The following is a 17230-nucleotide window of genomic DNA, read 5'->3' as shown; positions in this document are numbered from 1 at the left end:
CCCAGTGTGGAGATCTTCTCAGAAAAGGTGGGCAAGTCAATGAAAATGGAGAGGTTTTCGAAGAAGATTCAACCTGAAAGGTCAGGTCTGTGTCCACAACTTCAGCTGTGCCATCCAGGGATGGAGAAAGTCATGATCGTGGGAGGTAAAGCTGAGCCAGACTTTCCAGAATTTCAGCAGTTCTGTGAGATATTGGAGTGATGGTTGTGGGGACCTCAATCATAGAATCCTAGAATGGTTTGGATTAGAAGGGACTTAAGACTCATTCCATTCCACTCCCCTGCAATGGGCAGGGACACCTTGAACTATCCCAGGTTGCTCCAAGCCCCATCCAACCCAGCCTTGGACACTTCCAGGGTTGGAGCAGACACAGCTTTCCTGGGAAGAGAGAAATTTTGGATGAGCTGCTGAGGAATTCAGAGCCAATGGCTGCATTTTTGCTACTGGGATGCAGCACTGGAGGTCAACTGGCCGTGCTGTTAAACTGGTGGAGGAGCAGAATGGAGCAGGGAAAAAATATAATGAAAAATAAGGTTTAAGAAGAAGATGGAAAAAGCTGCAACAATCAGAATTCAAGCAAAAATTATTTTGTTTTGGGGGTAGGGCATGGCCTACTGGGCCCTTCCATTCCATATTGTTGTTATTATTTTATGCTCATGCAAAAACAGAGTTGTCCATGGCAGGGGCTTGGAATGAGATGATTTTTAAGGTCCCTTTCAACCCAAACCATTCTGTCATTCTGTTATTCCATGATCCTGTGACTCTGTGATTGTGTGAATCTATGGTTCTATGATTCTGTGATTCTGTGATTTCATAATTCCGTGATTCTATAATTCCATGATTCTATAATTCCATGATTCTGTGATTCCATGATTCTGTGATGTCATGGTCCTATGATTCTATGATGTAATGGCTCTATGATTCTATGACATCATGGCTCTGATTCTATGATTCCATGATCCCGTGAATCCACGGTTCTATGATTCTGTGATTCCATGATATCATAGTTCTATGATTCTATCATGTCATGGCTCTGTGATTCCCTGGTTCTATGATTCCATGATTCTATGATGTCGTTGCTCTGATTCTATGATTCTATGATTCCATGATTCTGTGATTCCATGGTTCTAAGATTCCATGATTCTGTGATGACATGGCTCTATGATTTTATGATTTTATGATTCCATGATTCCATGATATCATGGTTGTATGATTCCATGATGCCATGGCTCTGTGATTCTGTGATGTCATGGACATATGGTTCTGTGGTTTTTATGATTCCATGATTCCATGATATCATGGTTCTATGATTCTGTGATGGCCTGGCTCTGTGATTTTATAATTTTATGATTTTTATGATTCTCTTATTCTTTTATGATTCCATGAGTCCATGATATCATGGTTCTATGATTCTCTGATGTCATGGCTCTGTGATTCTATGATGTCATGGCTGTATGATTCCATGATTCCATGATGCAATGGTTCCATGATTCTGTGATGGCCTGGCCCTTTGATTCCATGATTCCATTATATTATGGTTCTGTGATTCTGTGATGTCATGGCTCTGTCATTTTATGATTTTATTATTTTTATGATTCCATGATTTTATAATTCCATGAATTCATGACATCATGGTTCTATGATTCTGTGACGTCATGGTTCGGTGATTCTATGACGTCATGGCTGTATGTTTCTATGATTCCATGATTCCATGATATCATGGTTCTATGATTCTGTGATGGCCTGGCTCTGTGATTTTATAATTTTATGATTTTTATGATTCTGTTATTCTTTTATGATTCCATGAGTCCATGATATCATGGTTCTATGATTCTCTGATGTCATGGCTGTATGGTTCCATGATTCTGTGATGGCCTGGCCCTTTGATTCCATGATTCCATTATATTATGGTTCTGTGATTCTGTGATGTCATGGCTCTGTCATTTTATGATTTTATTATTTTTATGATTCCATGATTTTATAATTCCATGAATTCATGACATCATGGTTCTATGATTCTGTGACGTCATGGTTCGGTGATTCTATGACGTCATGGCTGTATGTTTCCATGATTCCATGATTCCATGATATCATGGTTCTATGATTCTGTGCTGCTAGGTCTCTATGATTTCACAATTCCATTATATTGTGATTCTACGATTCTGTGATGTCACGGCTCTGTGATTTTATGATTCTATAATTTTTACGATTTTTACGATTCTATAATTTTATGATTCCATGATTCCATGACATCATGGTTCTATGATTCTATATCATTGTTCTGTGATCCTGTGATGACACAGCCGTATGGTTCCATGGTTTTATGATGCCATGATTCCATGACATCATGGTTCTATGATTCCGTGATGTCCTGGCTCTGTGATTTTATTATTTTATTATTTTTATGATTCCAGTATTCCATGACATCATGGTTCTATGATTCTGTGATGTCATGGCTGTGATTCCATGAATCCATGATATCATGGTCCCATGATTCTCTGATGTCCTGGCTCGATGATTCCATGTTTCTTTCTATGCTTCTGCTGTTCTATGACTCCATGGTCCCACGTTTCTGAGGTTCTATGATCCCATATTTCTACAACTCTGCGATTCCGTGATTCCATGACCTTGGGTCCGGCCTGGAACTCCATCCCTGAAAAGAGAAACAAGACAACCTCACATTTATCATCAGCAGAGGGCGTCCAACGCACGCGTGTCCCTAAATCCCGAGCTCCAGCAGCAAATCCGACGGCGGCCAAAATTTCTCGGAGCGCGGCCGATGCTTCCCCGCCAATTGTGCCACTGCCCCGGGTTTCCTTCCCCGCTCCGTGCTCGGTGCCATGCGGGAGCTGCAGAGCCGATTGTTCGCCCTGTGGCCCCCGCAGACAGGATGCGAGCCCAGTGCCAGGTGTGGAATTATTTTCCTGCGTGGTGCTGGAGCATGGGAATTGTTGATAACGCTAACAATGCGGCAAAGGAAAAGTGGGAGAGGAGCAGGACAATTCAGCAGGGTTTGAAAGCCCTGGGGAGATGAAAAAAAGCCTCCCCCTATTCATGTGTCTCCAAATCCAGGTTTTTAAGGATGGAAATGGGGGTGTTTTCACTGGGTGAATCCCTCTTACAGCCTGGAACTCCTCAGCGAGCCTTGTGCTGTGGTATCAGTCACACCCCTGGATTAGTGGGGATAAACTGATTTATCCCAGGAGCCTGTCAGGATGGATCAATTTCCCAGGGAACAGCTCCCTATCCCTGCTATGTTTTGCTGGTGCTGGGGGCTGAGTCAGGGCGGGGGGCACAGCCTGTTCTTGGTGAAAAGCAGGTGGGGGACAGTGGCTGCAACAAAGTGGTGGGGACTGGGGTACAGGAGGAGTTTTTGGGAAAATAGGGTCAGGCCCTGGATCCAGACTCCCTTTGGGATGTTGAGAAAGCCACTAATTCTTGTCACTCATGAACAACTGTAAAAATCAGATTTTTAGGGTTGTAACCATATACAGCAATGCAGCACCCTATGGCAGCAGAGAATGTTTCCCCATCCTGCACGGCAGCATCCTGTGGGTCTTCAAGAGGGGATTAAGGGCTGACTTGCAGAAAAATGGGCTGATGCCCTTTCTCCTGAACTCCTGAGCTCTCCAGGACTCAGGCTGAGACTTCAGCTGGGTTTCTGTGTTTGCAGAGCTCTTGCCAAGCTGATGCCACCAACCTTTGTCACAACGCCGAGCTTTTACAGCAGCCAAGAGGCCGCTCTGTCCCAGCCAGCTGAGACCCCTCGGGCTCACTGCCACAATGACACCTCCCTGTTGTCACAAATCCCAGAACTTCTGATTAGGAACTGTTTTGTCAGCATTTGGCACGGTCCCAGCAAAAGTGACACCAATTATTCGTGTCAACTCCCCTCTGAAAGCAGGAGATGTATGAAATCTCATACCAGGACAATCCATCACAGCTTGCAGTGGGATTTGGGACCTGTCATTCTCAGGGGGTATTGACTGAGCCTGGCTTCTTCCAGGCCACAGAGGTTATGGGGAGCTTTAGATCATCCCCAGCAAGACTGAAACTGAAAAATGAGCCCCAGAGTCTCTCAGCTTGGGTAAATGGTTCAACCGAAAGTTATTTCAGCCTGCTACTCATTTATGTAATTAATTTCAATAACTGAAGCATGCTTTAATGGCAAATGTTTGCTCTAAATTAAGCAGGGACCATGTCTTATTTCTGTTTTAATATCAATTTAGGTTAAAGTCTAACCACCAGGGTATATGGAGACCTCTTGCTTTGCTCAAGGACCACTGGATTTTTCAGATGGTCCTTTCTTAATTCTTTTTTATCCTGACTGGCAGCAGCTGGGTTTTTGGGCTGATATGAGGCTCTGCTTGCAGCTAGGATGGGAAATGGTGGGAATTCAGCTTGGAGGACAAGAATTGGTTTGTGTCTGGAGTGGTTTCAGGAAAGTCACATCACATCCTTGATCCCTCAATGCCCCCTTGCAGTTTAATGAACATAATAATGAACATTTTGAATTATTGGTGACTCTTCTCATCCCATGTTAGCTCTGTCCTGAGCTTTATTCCTTACATTTTGCTGTCTGTACCTTACCTTCCTGCTAAAAGATCACTGTGAGTCAGTCTGCGACACCTGGGCCATCCCTTTTCCTTTTTCTCATAGCTTCATCTTGGGACAGTCCAGTGTGAGGATTTGCAGGTCATATCCCACTGGTGCAGGAGTGATGTGAACAAACCATGTCCTGAGGACTAAATTTATAAAATCACACAAAAAACAGTGGTCTTCCATGCCTGGAAGTGTCCAAGGCCAGGTTGGAGCAACCTGGGATAGTGGGAGGTGTCCCTGTCCATGGGGGATGGAATGAGATGAACTTTAAGGTCCTTTCCAACCCAAACCATTCCAGGATTTTTTTATTCTACCTCTGTTAGAAACTTGCCATCACCACCATGAGACAATCACAGATAAGTCACCTCCTGACCTCCCCAACACCCAATTTCCACCCACAAAATCCCAGCAGGTGGAATTAAGGAGTCTGGGTGCCCCATGGGCAGGAAAATGCCCATGGTAAGTGCCCTTGGTATTTATTGAATGAGCACCCATGTTGAAATTATCAACCAACAAAAGCACTCAGTGAGGCACTGAGGAGGGGAAGAATCAGGCCAGGAGCAGGATAAAAGTGCACTTTCCTTCTATTCAGAATATTTATTCTGATTGTTTTATTATTTTTCTTCTCCAAACCACCAGGAATAGGTGCTCTGCTCATGGAGGAGAACAGGAACGTAATAAAACAGCTTTTGATGTCTCCTTCTCAATGCCATGGCTGTACTCCACCTGCAAGTTTGGAACATTCTCCTGCCAAAAAGCAAGTTCAGCCTGATGCAGTGTGTGCAGAGAACCAAGGGAGTAAAAAAATCTGTTTTTCTCAGTCATACAGCTTCAAAATTCACCCCAGATTTCAGTGCCAGGCAGAGCTGGAGTGATCCAGGCACTGTCCATCCTGGAGCTTTGGGAGGAGCACTTGACATCCACCTCCTCTGCTCTGACCTTCACCCGTGGGTGTGCCTGCACTGAGCTGCTCTTCTCTGACAGTTCACTCATCCCATTCCTTGGCACCCATCACCTTTCCTCTCTGCCCTTGTAATTTTGGGCTGACTCACTGCCAGGTTGTGCCATGCCCAGAACAATCCCTTTGGATCCTCAGAGAGGATGCCCACAGACTGCAGTGTGACCTTTGGGGACAGGAGACAGGGGCCAAGAGGGATTTAGGCTTCTGAAAGGCCATTGTCACCCATCTGGGACCAGCTCAGGGCTGCAGGAGAGGAGAGGAGAGGAGAGGAGAGGAGAGGAGAGGAGAGGAGAGGAGAGGAGAGGAGAGGAGAGGAGAGGAGAGAAGAGAAGAGAAGAGAAGAAGGATTTCTAGGGCAAAACACTAAGATGGTGTTGAGGACACAGAAAACTGTGGGTTATCTGCAGTTCTGCCTGTGCATGGCAAGTGGGGATGTTGGATCTGCAGCTTCTGCCTTTCCCCAGCCACAAATGATGATTCTGGACCCAAATCACAGGCATTTTCTCCCAAATGCAGAGTACCTGCTGCATAGATTCCCACTCAGAATGCAGCTAATGCCCACTGCTTTCCTGGCTAATTTCACTGAAGGAAGGGCTTTATCAATATTTCTAGTCCAGTTGTGTTTCCCTGGTTTATTCCTTATTTTCAGAGGAAAATAAATCCTTTGGCCTGTGAAAATGCTGTGATGTCTCTCAGCAGAGCTGTTCATTCATGGTCTAATGGGATATTTTAAGCAAGGGGGGCAAGTGTTTTTCTTTTCTTTAAGTCCGCCACAAACTCTTCCTCTGTGCCAGGAGTGCAGAATTAAATCCTAATTAAAGGCTGTAAAAACACAGTGAATCTGAGAGGCCAGGAACAGGTACATATTATGGACCCTTTCATAGATCATATCAGCTCTGTGGTGACATAATAAATAATCCCCCCCCAAGTTCTTAAAGGTAAAACCCAGCAAATCATTAATAATGTCTCTGGCACCATATATCAAACTGAAGCCTTCCTCTTACAGCTGATCCCCAGCTATTCCCAGCTGCCTTTTTGCATTGCTGCCTCCTCCCTTTGCCCTGCTCCTTCTTCCCATCTTTCCTGCTGCAGTATTCCCATGCTTTGTCCACCTGTGTTTATTTCTGCAGTTCACTGGAGAACTGCAGCTATGGATAAGGCAAGAAAACACACACCACACTCCTTAAACCCAACCTCAGGAGGTTTTAAAACTTGCCTGGACAAGAAGAGACAGGCAGAAACTCTTTTTCAGGGTAGAGAGAGGAACTGGATGATGATGTGGTAGTTTCACTTCTGGCACACCTGATCTATGTACACTGCTGTCTGTAGTGGTGGAGCACTTCCCTCCATGTCAATTTTGCTGTCTTGTCACCCTCTTTTTTTTGATTTTTTTACATTTTTCTATAACCCATTTTTCTATTTTTCTTTGACTTAACCCATTTCCCGGTCTCACTCTGTCTCTCTGTGGTTCCATTTCTGAAGGGTTGGGATACAATCTGTCATTTCCTGTTCACACTCAGTTCTTCCAAAATGACAGAATCATGGATTGGTTTGGTTTGAAAGAACCTTTAAGACCATCCAGTTCCTACCCCCTGCCATGGGCAGGGACACCTTCCACTATCCCAGGTTGCTCCAAGCCCTGTCCAACCTGGCCTTGGACACTTCCAGGGATCCAGGGGCAGCCACAGCTTCTCTGGGCACCCTGTGCCAGGGCCTCCCCACCCTCACAGGGAAGATTTTCTTCCCAATATCCCATCTCTCCCTGCCCTCTGTCAGCTTAAAATCATCCTCCCTTCTCCTATCACTGCATGATCTTGTAAAAAGTCCCACTCCAGCCTTCTTAAATTGCTGGGCTTCTTGGGATTGCCATCATTAATATATCTCCATGTGACCATTATATGTAATCACAGGGATTGTTCCAGTGGTGTCTCAGTCCAGTTGCCTGATTTCTCCTCTGTCCCATGATGTTTTATCCCACGGGGTTTTATCTTTCCTCTCTTTAGGCATTGAGGGAAGACTCCACAGAGATCTCACAGAGGAGGAAGGGACTGCAAACATGGAGACACAGTGGTCTTTTCCTAGATTCCCCCACCTGGAAGATGCAGATCCAAATGATGCAACACCTTTTTCTGGAAAAAGTAAAAGCAGCAGGGAACTCACTCCAGTGGCTAAACTTCATATTCTATGCTTGGATTATATTTTATTTCCCCAGGTTTGGGGGTTACTGCAGCTGTAAACACCATTCCTGATAAAATACAGCTCTCTGCCAGTTGGGATGAACTACTGGGATGCACTAATGGGATGCACTACTCAGTAAAGGTGAAATTTCTCCCTCAGTGAGTCTCTGACTCACTGTGTGAGTACCTGCCCAGAGAAGCTGTGGCTGCCCCATCCCTGGAAGTGTCCAAGACCAGGTTGGATGAAACTTGGAGCAACCTGGGATAGTGGAAGGTGTCCCTGCCCATGGCAGTGGGTGGAACTGGGTAATCTTTAATGTCCCTTCCCACCCAAACCATTAAAGGATTTTATTACTTTTATTACTTTTAATCCTTTCTCTCCTTGATGCTCAGGGCAGGGTTCACCTCACTTTACAGAGAGCTCCAGTTTATGGGCATGGGCAGCCAGGGCACCTGCAGGTGTCCCCAGGTGAACTTCCAGTTAAATTCCAGTTACAGGGAGCAGGTGTGACTCACCTGTCCTTACACAGGTAGCAAGTGCCACTTGAGGTGCTCTCTGGTTCCCACAGGCAGAGGGCAAACCCCTCCTGTCAGTGGAGTTTGAGGAAATATTCAGGAGAGTCTGCTGTGCATGACAAAACAGCTGCCACTTTCACAAGTGGCACCAATTTAACCCAAATTCATTCATCCCTGGTTGATTGTTGAATTTCAGCTTTTGCTGCTGAGGGGAGTCCAGAATGGAAGGGAGGTGGGAGGGCTGCATGTATTTATGGATGCAAGGAAGTGATGGAATGTTGGCAGGGATGTCCAAGGGCTACAGGGATTGGTACAGACCTGAGGTTACACGTGCCCTTACATCTGGTGATGATGAGGATTGCTTTGCTCTTTCCCTGCTGTGTCCTCCTGTGATTGATTGGGTGACTCCACCAGGGTGACAGGGTCTCCAGGAAGGCAGGGTGAAGCTTCAGTTCATCACCCATCAATATTCACCCAGCATTCCCCAAACTGGGAGACAATTCCTTAGTCTTCAGATGAGACTTCCATTGTCTTTGTAGTGGCCTTTCTCCCGTCCTCTTCATTGCCACAGGAAATTGTGCAATCAAAGAATATCCTGAGCTGGAAGGGACCCACAAGGATCATCCAGTCACCTCCTGGCCCTGCACAGACACCCCAACAATCCCATCCTGTGCATCCCTGAGAGTGTTGTCCAAACACTCCTGGAGCTCTGGCAGCTTTGGGAATGTCACCATTTGCTGGGGAGCTGTTCCAGTGCCCAAACACCCTCTGGAGGAAGAACCTTTCCCTGGTATCCAGCCTGACCCTCCCTGGCACAGCTCCAGCCATTCCCTGTGTTCTGTCCCTGGTCACCAAAGAGCAGAGGACAAGGTCCAGTTCTGCTTCTGCTTCATCAGGGGTGAAGAAAATTAGTGAGTCTGACTCTTCAAAAAAGTGGTATTCTGAGTTCCCGGAGCTTAACAAAGGCCCTGTGCTATTCATCTCCCCTGGGATTTCAGTGCTGCAAACATTTAGAGCAGTTAATTCCCAAAAGGAATAGTTTGCCACCACCTACCCCTAGATGCACCGGTGGCTCTTTATTCCCATCAGTCCAGTCCTCACCACATACAAATTTCTCCATTTCAGGACGTGTTTGGAGCTGCCTGATTCTCAGCAGTGATGATCAGTGAGGAGCTTACTCACCCCTAAACCCTGCTGGGATTCACCAGCTGAGCGTGCCCCTACCTGCTTGGCTTTGGGAATTGATCCAGAGGGTGCACACTGAAGGTGCCAGCTTGTTCCTTGCACAAATTTGTGCAGCAGGAGGAAGGAACCTCTTGCCTTTTGAGCAGTTAGACCCTCTCTCCTCACTGCCAGGGTGCCCTTGTTAAAATAGCTCCATATGGAGCTTGAACCTGTATTTCCTGTGTTACAGCAAAGGGCACTAATCCGTAGGTACTCTGCACTGGTTCTCTGCCATAAACTTATCCAACGGTGCATGGCAAAGATCATGTTCTCCCCATGGATAAGTTATGCCAAGAAAAACACCTTCCAGATGGGAGATCTTGAGACCACTCAAGAGTTCAACTCCCTGCTTATACCCCTGACTGAAAGACACTGGTGGGACTTGAGAAAACATTTCTGTGTCTGTTTTTGCTGTCTGTGCATGGCATAGCCTGCTCTGAATACACTGACCAGATCTTTAGAGGTGATATTTGGGAAAAAATTCTTCCCTCTGGGAGAAGTGAGAAGCTCGGTATGCCCAGAGAAGCTGTGGCTGATCCAGCCCTGGAAGTGTCCAAGGCCAGGCTGGACAGGTGAGAAACCTGGGGTAGTGGAAGTTGTCCCTTCTAATGGAACAAGATGAGCTTTAAGGTTCCTTCACACTCACGATTCTATGATGCTCAAGGCCTATGAATATGTTAACTGGAGAAATACCAGCCTGTAGATGTTCCTGATAACATGTAGGCAGTGGTGTTGTTTCAAATTCCTCTCCAGGTTTGTATATCCATGCCAGAGCAAAATGGATCTTCCTCTCTCTGTGGATTATCCCCACAAATCAATAAGACTCTTTTAGGATACCCAGCTCATGGAGTTGTCTCTTGAGATCCTGAGGGTCAGGAAACTGTAAAAGTCTTCCCATCTTAGCACCAAATGCAGAAGTAATTAGTATATATATGAATTCCAATTAATGATTGTTAATGAAAATAATACAAATCCACCCTTTCGTTCTCCATGAGGTGATCTGCTCCAAAAACTATGGCAAAAACCAAGAGCAGGTTTGTTCAAACCACTCCTGAATTGGAAAGGAGACTCAGACTCCTGTGCTTGCTCATGTTTCCAGAACCCTCTTTGAGGATGGATGCTCTGTTCCTCTCATTTTCTTCCATGGACGTGGGTTGTGGGTTCTCCCAGCTCCGCTTGGTGCCTTCCTTGCCTCCCTGGCAGGGAACAGCCCTGAGCCCAAGAGGGACATTGGATTCCTGTCATATTGCTGGGAAAAGGTCAGCCAGGATCACCAGACAGGAAGAGACAGGGAGGAGTGACAGGAAAGTGAGGGAAGGGAGGGGGACAGGGGGCTCATTTTTCTCCCCATTTTCTGTCCTTCCTCTCCAGCAGTGCCCTCCCACACGTGATGTGAATCCAGGGTGTGGCCAGAGATGCACAATCCTCTTTCCTTGCTCAGGGGTGTCACAGGAAGGTGAAACCTGATGAGATTAGATTTGGTACCTTGCTGGGACAGGCTGACAGCTCCAAAAGACATCTGATGTAACCAAATCCTTGCAGCGTGGGCAGGGGTGAGATAAGAAACATCTCTCACATGTGAGAGGTGCAATTTGCTCCTCAGTTTTCCTTCCCTCCCAGCACACGTTGCTGTGGTGGGCTGATATTGCCAGAGCCCTCACTACCTTGGTCTCATTCCTTAAGTTTTCGTATTTATGAAGTGCATCCCCAGGGCTGAAAACTAAAGTTACTACATCACTGCTCAGAAAGCTAAATTACTACACTAATAACTCCCAGAATTTTACTCTTGATGTGAATTTGTGTCCTTGGGATGGAATTTTCAATATGGTGCCAGGTGTAATGAATATTTCTTACCTCTGGGACAAGCATTATGGCTCTGTCCCCAGGTTACCTCCTTAGTGTCCTTCTATTCCCTGCCCATGGCAGGGGGTCAGAACTGGATGATCTTTAAGGTCCCTTCCAACCATTCTATGATCCTATGGATCTATTTTTACCCTTCAGGTTCCTTGGGAAGCCAAGTGGAATAAAGCATGTTAGGACTGATGGGTGTTTGCCTTCAAGGTTAGGTTTGGGACAAGGTGGGAGACTGGGGAGAGATCAAGGCTTCTATAAAATATGAATTGGATTATCAGAAAAATAGGGATATTTTTATTAACAGCAAACCCTCCGTTCTTTAAATCATTGCAGATTTTAATGTGAAATCCCTGTTCCCTTTCTGCTCCATCACGTGACTGGGTTTATCAGCCCAAACCAACTAACGTGTCTGATGTCACCATAAAGATCAAGGCAAGATTAAAACTCCCCAAATACACCTTAGCTGGTGCATGGGGTCAGCAAGGTGCATGTGCAGCCCACAAGGTGAGAGAGCAGAAGGGTTTTGTCCTTCCTCAAGGACAACTTGATGCATTATCCTGCCCAGAGCAGAGCATTATCCTGCCCCGTCCCTGGAAGTGTCCAAGGTCAGGTTGAATGGAATTTGGAGTGACCTGGGATGGAGGAAAGTGTCCCTGCCCATGGCAGGGGGTGGCACTGGATGAGCTTTAGGGTTCCTCCCAACACAAAGCATTCTGTGACTCTGTGAATTCCTGCTGGGATTGCAGCACTGGGCTGTGCCTGCCCTCCCTGAGGTTTGATGAATCAGGTGTCTGATGCAAGGAGGGACAGCCAGGGAGGGACTGCAGCCCAGGACAGACAGAGGGAGAGCCAAACCTGGCTGCATTCCTTGCCTGCTCCTGACTCCTTGGGGAGGGTGAGTCCTGCTGCTCAAGAGCAGGAGTTGTTTCCTTGTACTTTAGTAGAGTTCCTGCTCTGGATAATGTGGGAAGAAATACTGGTACTTGAAAAAGAAATACAGAAATTTGAATATTTAGCAACCCACAAATCATTCTTCAAATGTTTTAGTGCACAACAAAGAGTTTTTTTGTGGAGACTTTCCCGTGCCACTCATGAAACTAAGCATGGAATTAGCCTTGAGTGGCTGAGGTTGCTGTGGATGGAGAGGATGCTTTGGGATTGCAGTGGGAAGGATGGTGTTTGTTGGATCAGCCTGAGTCCTACAGCCTTCTCTGCAAGGGGATCAGGAGTACCAGAAGAGGAGCCAAATTATCCACTGCCCCCAGGCTGGACTGCCCTTGGGACCAGGGAGAGCTCCCAGGTTGGGCCTGGTGCAGGGGGAGGATTTCTGTGCTGGAATAAACTAATCAGGCACCACAGGGAAGCGTTTCCATCTGCTTAGGAGGCACTGTCCTGACCTTGCTGCTACGCCCACTCCCTCTCTGGCACAGGCCTGAAAGAGCCTGGCTCAGCTCTTTTAGAACTGGAAAATGAGCCCCAGCACCATCCTTTATGCAAGAGCTGAAAGGTTAATACATGTCACGTCTGTCGGCCAGCACTCTGCAATAGGCAGAGCCCCTTTTTACTGAGGGGAAAATAAAAACCACCAGCCTGTCACAGCCTGACCTTTCCACCCTCACACTCCAGCCCCACTTTCACACCACAGGGCTGAGAATAAGCACATCCTTTTCCAAGCAGGGCTGGATCCTCTCAGCTGCAGCAAAATGGGATTCCTTGCAAACGGTGCAGGTGGCTCTTAGGTAGGGGTTTTCCTGTGGATTGCAGGGATAAGCAAGCATCAGGCTCCTGGAATTAGAAAGGTCAGCAGGGGTGTTTCCTGTTGGAGCTGCACAAACCCTGGTGCTCGGATCAGAGGGCAGGGAGTTAAAATTAGAAGTGGCCACGGGGTTACAGAGGTCGCTCCTTGAGCCTGACAAGGTCATGGAGGCTGTGGCTGAGGGGCATGAGAAAATAAACATCTCCAGGCTTCATATTTTCTAGAGGATCACAGAAAATACCTCTTCTTCTGCCTTTAGCAGGAGGTTTGGAATATCAGGAATTCATCCCTAAATAATCCCTCTCTTTCCCTCTCCAGGCTTCATATTTTCTAGAGGATCACAGAAAATACCTCTTCTTCTGCCTTTAGCAGGAGGTTTGGAATATCAGGAATTCATCCCTAAATAATCCCTCTCTTTCCCTGGCATGTAGAGGGTGTGTACACACCTAGCTGACCACACCAAAAAGGTAAGGACTGGAATGACTAGGGAATCCCTGGCTGAGTCACCTCCTAGAAAGCTGTGTTGGATGGACACAGCTCAGGAGATGTCTTGGCATTTTTTTTGGGATATAAAGATTGGGTCATTCACCATTCAGAAATACAGAATGAGCTCCTCTCTCTGCTGTGTTTATCCTGAAACTCTGGGAAATTTTTTCACCAAAAGCAGGGCAGCTCCAACAGAAGAGATGGCGAGAGATCCCACAGCCCCAGGCAGCCTGTGTTTGTTTCAAACCTTCTTTAGACACCCTTTCCCAAGTGTTTGGCTCGAGGAATCCCAGCTGGAGCAGGGCAAACTGCAGGGACTGAGTGTGGCCAAGGATGTAATGCATGGTCAGAGTTTAAAACAGTTTTGTGTATTTTTTATCCCATGTCCTAATCACTCCTCCTGCATCCTTGAAGAAGTGCCTCTCTGGAGGAGCAGTGGGCCTGATGGACTTACCCCCAGGAAAGGAGTGTCACACTTTTGGAGCAAAACACTGCACCTCCAAAATGCCTGGAGCTTGATGTGTGTACGGATTTGAGTGCTCCCATCCCATCCAATCCAGGAGGAGCACTGATTCCTGCACTTTGCCAAGGAGCCATCAAGCCCTGAAGTACAAAGTTCTCCACCTTCCAATTAAAAAAAAGAGGGAGCTTTGCAGGGCACATCCACAACCAGCTTGGAAACTATCCCTGCCCTCCGGAGCAAAACCTACTGGAGGAGCCTGAGGTCCAGAAATAACCACAAACCACCCTTTCCTGTCAGGCAGCTGGGATTTCAAGTGGCTGGAGCTAAATATGGCACTATGTCAACAAGGAGCCACCAGGAAAGGGGGATTATTGCTCTCCATTAGTGAGAGGAGTCTGCTCACACACATCTGCAAAGACCTCAGCTTTGGGAAGCACATTTCCTTTGTTTCCGTGGTTTGCACTTGAATTTTCACCACGCTCCTCCTCATCTTTCACTGGATATTTCCCATTTCAAAACCAAGCAGGCAAACAAAACCGAGGCAGATCAAGAAGCAATTTGTCTGGCTGGTAAAGGAACAAAAACAACCACCCCAAAGACAGGCAGAGGATCACAGGAAAACACAAAGTACGGCTGTGCAAGTCTCACGTCGCCTCTGCTCCCTCCTCCTCCTCCTCCTCAGCCCTGCTGAAAGACAGCAGCTGTAATCCCTCCCAGGTGGTGACAGGAGTGATCTCCCCAGCCCCTCTGAACGTGACAGCCCTGGAGCTGGCTGGGAACACGTGTTCCCGTGCTGTCAGAGGGAGAGGGGAAGCTGCAAGACCCAACAGGCGCCTGAGTCACCGCAGCCAAGGGGAAATGCGAACGCTGGGAGCCGAGCGAGCAGCAGGGATGTGGCTGTGAGGGATCCTTTCCAGCTGGTTGCTTCCTTCTCTGGGCCATCCTGGGTGAGACTAGTGGAGGAAAGAGATACCTCCTTCAGCAACATCTGTCTCTGCATCCCCACTGGCTGCTCCCCAGCCCCTCTGAGTGAGGATTTTGGTGAGCAGAGCTCACTCTGCCCTGACTGTGACTGGCCTATGTGTGAGTCACTGCCCAGACATGGTGACAAATGCAGACATGAGTGGGACAGGTCTCCTGGGCAGGAACTTGTGTGATTTCAGTTTTCATGGTTTGACATCTGCATTTTTGTGTTCCTTTTAGTTTCTTTCTCCTTGCCTGTGCTGCAAGGTGAGGAACTGACTGATTCAACATGAGCAGGGCGTGGCGTTGACTGTGTAAGCAGCTTTAAAGCGATCAAAGTCAGCAGCTGCAGGAGAAATCCTGGGAAATGTTTGCCCTTTCCCTAACCTGTGAAGTTCCAACAGTGACTTTTAGCAATAGCACAGAGAGGCAATCATAGAATCCCAGAATGGTTTGGGTTGGAAGGGATGTTAAACCTTACCCACTTCCACCCCCTGCCATTAGCAGGGACTCCTTCCACCGTCCCAGGCTGCTCCAAGCCCTGTCCACCCTGGCCTTGGACACTTCCAGGGATCCAGAAGCGGCCACAGCTTCTCTGGGCAACCTGTGCCAGGGCGTCCCCACTCTCACAGGATGAATTTTTGCCTAATATCCAACCTAAACTCTTTCAGTTTGAAGCCATTCCCTTTGTGATCTTGGAGCTAAAAAGACACCTTTTAAAACTTCCATGGGATGACTGGCTTGAGCTGTTGCCTGACAGCCTGAAAGTCATGAAGATAAGATGCTTTAGAGTAGCTACAGTGAGATCAGCTCTTCCCATATGAGACATTTTGGAAGGGGCTGCCCAGGGAAGTGGTGGGGTCCCTACTCCTGGAGGTGTCCAAGGAATGACTGGAGGTGGCACTCAGTGCTCTGGTCTGGGTGACAAGGTGGAGGTCAGTGACAGGTTGGACTTGATTGCCTTGGAGGTCTTTTAGAACCTAATAATTCTGTGGTTGTGTGATTTTCATCCGAGGAAGTTGTCTAGGCTCCCTGTGCACTCTGCAGGTGGAAATGTGCCTGCTGGCAGTGCACTCCCCCTCCTCCCAAGGGAGCTGCAGATGAATCAGAGTCTTTGCCCCTCTCTCCCTGCTGGTTATGGTGGTATTCTGGCCGGTGGTTCAGGGGGAGACATTTCACCAGGAATGTTTAGAGTTCACTCAACATGTACCACTTCCAGTCTATTCCTCATGTCAGGATTAGAACTGTGACTACCCAGGCTCAGTTCTTTTTGGAATCCTGCATGGACTGATGTGTCACAAAGCTGATTATGAAACCAAATGGGTTCTATACAAGATGTAGAACCTGGGGACGTGGTTTAGTGGTGGGTTTGGCAGTGCTGGGCTAACAGTTGGACTTGATGTTCTTTATGTGTAAAAATTGAAAAAGGGGAGATTTAAGTTAGATGTTGGGAAGCAATCCTTCCCTGTGAGGGTGGTGAGCCCCTGGCACAGGGTGCCCAGAGAAGCTGTGGCTGTCCCTGGCTCCCTGGAAGTGTCCAGGGTTGGACAGGGCTTGGAGCAATCTGGGATGGTGGAAGTTGTCCCTGTCCATGGCAGGGGGTTGGAAACGGATGATGCTTGAGGCCCTTCCAACCCAAATCATTCTGTGATTCCATGAGGCTCACAGATAGGGTTCTCCTTCTTTTGAGGAAGGTTATTTTAACTCCTTCATCTAGAGGATGGTCCTGTTGTCCCTGGATGATCTCCCTGGAGGCACTGTCAGCCTTTGTGGGAACAGCTCAGCTGAGATCCAGCTCTCCAATGGCTTCTCCCAAACTCCCCTACTCCTCAGAGACCCAAAATTAGGTGTTTGCCTCTGGAGCTGAACCCAGTTCTTCATTTGAGTGAAATGAATCTTATCTCTGGCTGTAAGTTTAAGAAATGGATTCTAGAAATGAAAACCACAGGAACTGCTTAATTTGGAATACTGATTATTTGAGCATGTTTGCATACATCTCCACAAACCCAACACAACACTACACACATACTTTTTCTCCATACAATTTAAGGCATTTTGTTTTCAACCCCTCTCTTTTCTTCTCCCTGCAAATTTTTGATAAAATGAACTGTGTCCCTAAGAGCTTTGCACAAGTATGCAGCTGAGGTATGGTCAAACTTCTCCTGACATTTGTTGGGCATTTATTCAGAAATGTTTATATTTCCCCAGAGGAAGGGAAAAAGAAAAAA

This window comes from Molothrus aeneus, chromosome 3, assembly GCF_037042795.1.
Source record: "Molothrus aeneus isolate 106 chromosome 3, BPBGC_Maene_1.0, whole genome shotgun sequence".
NCBI classification, from domain to species: Eukaryota; Metazoa; Chordata; class Aves; order Passeriformes; family Icteridae; genus Molothrus; species Molothrus aeneus.
The sequence above is the reverse complement of the archived record's forward strand: the minus strand, read 5'-3'. Positions refer to the sequence as shown.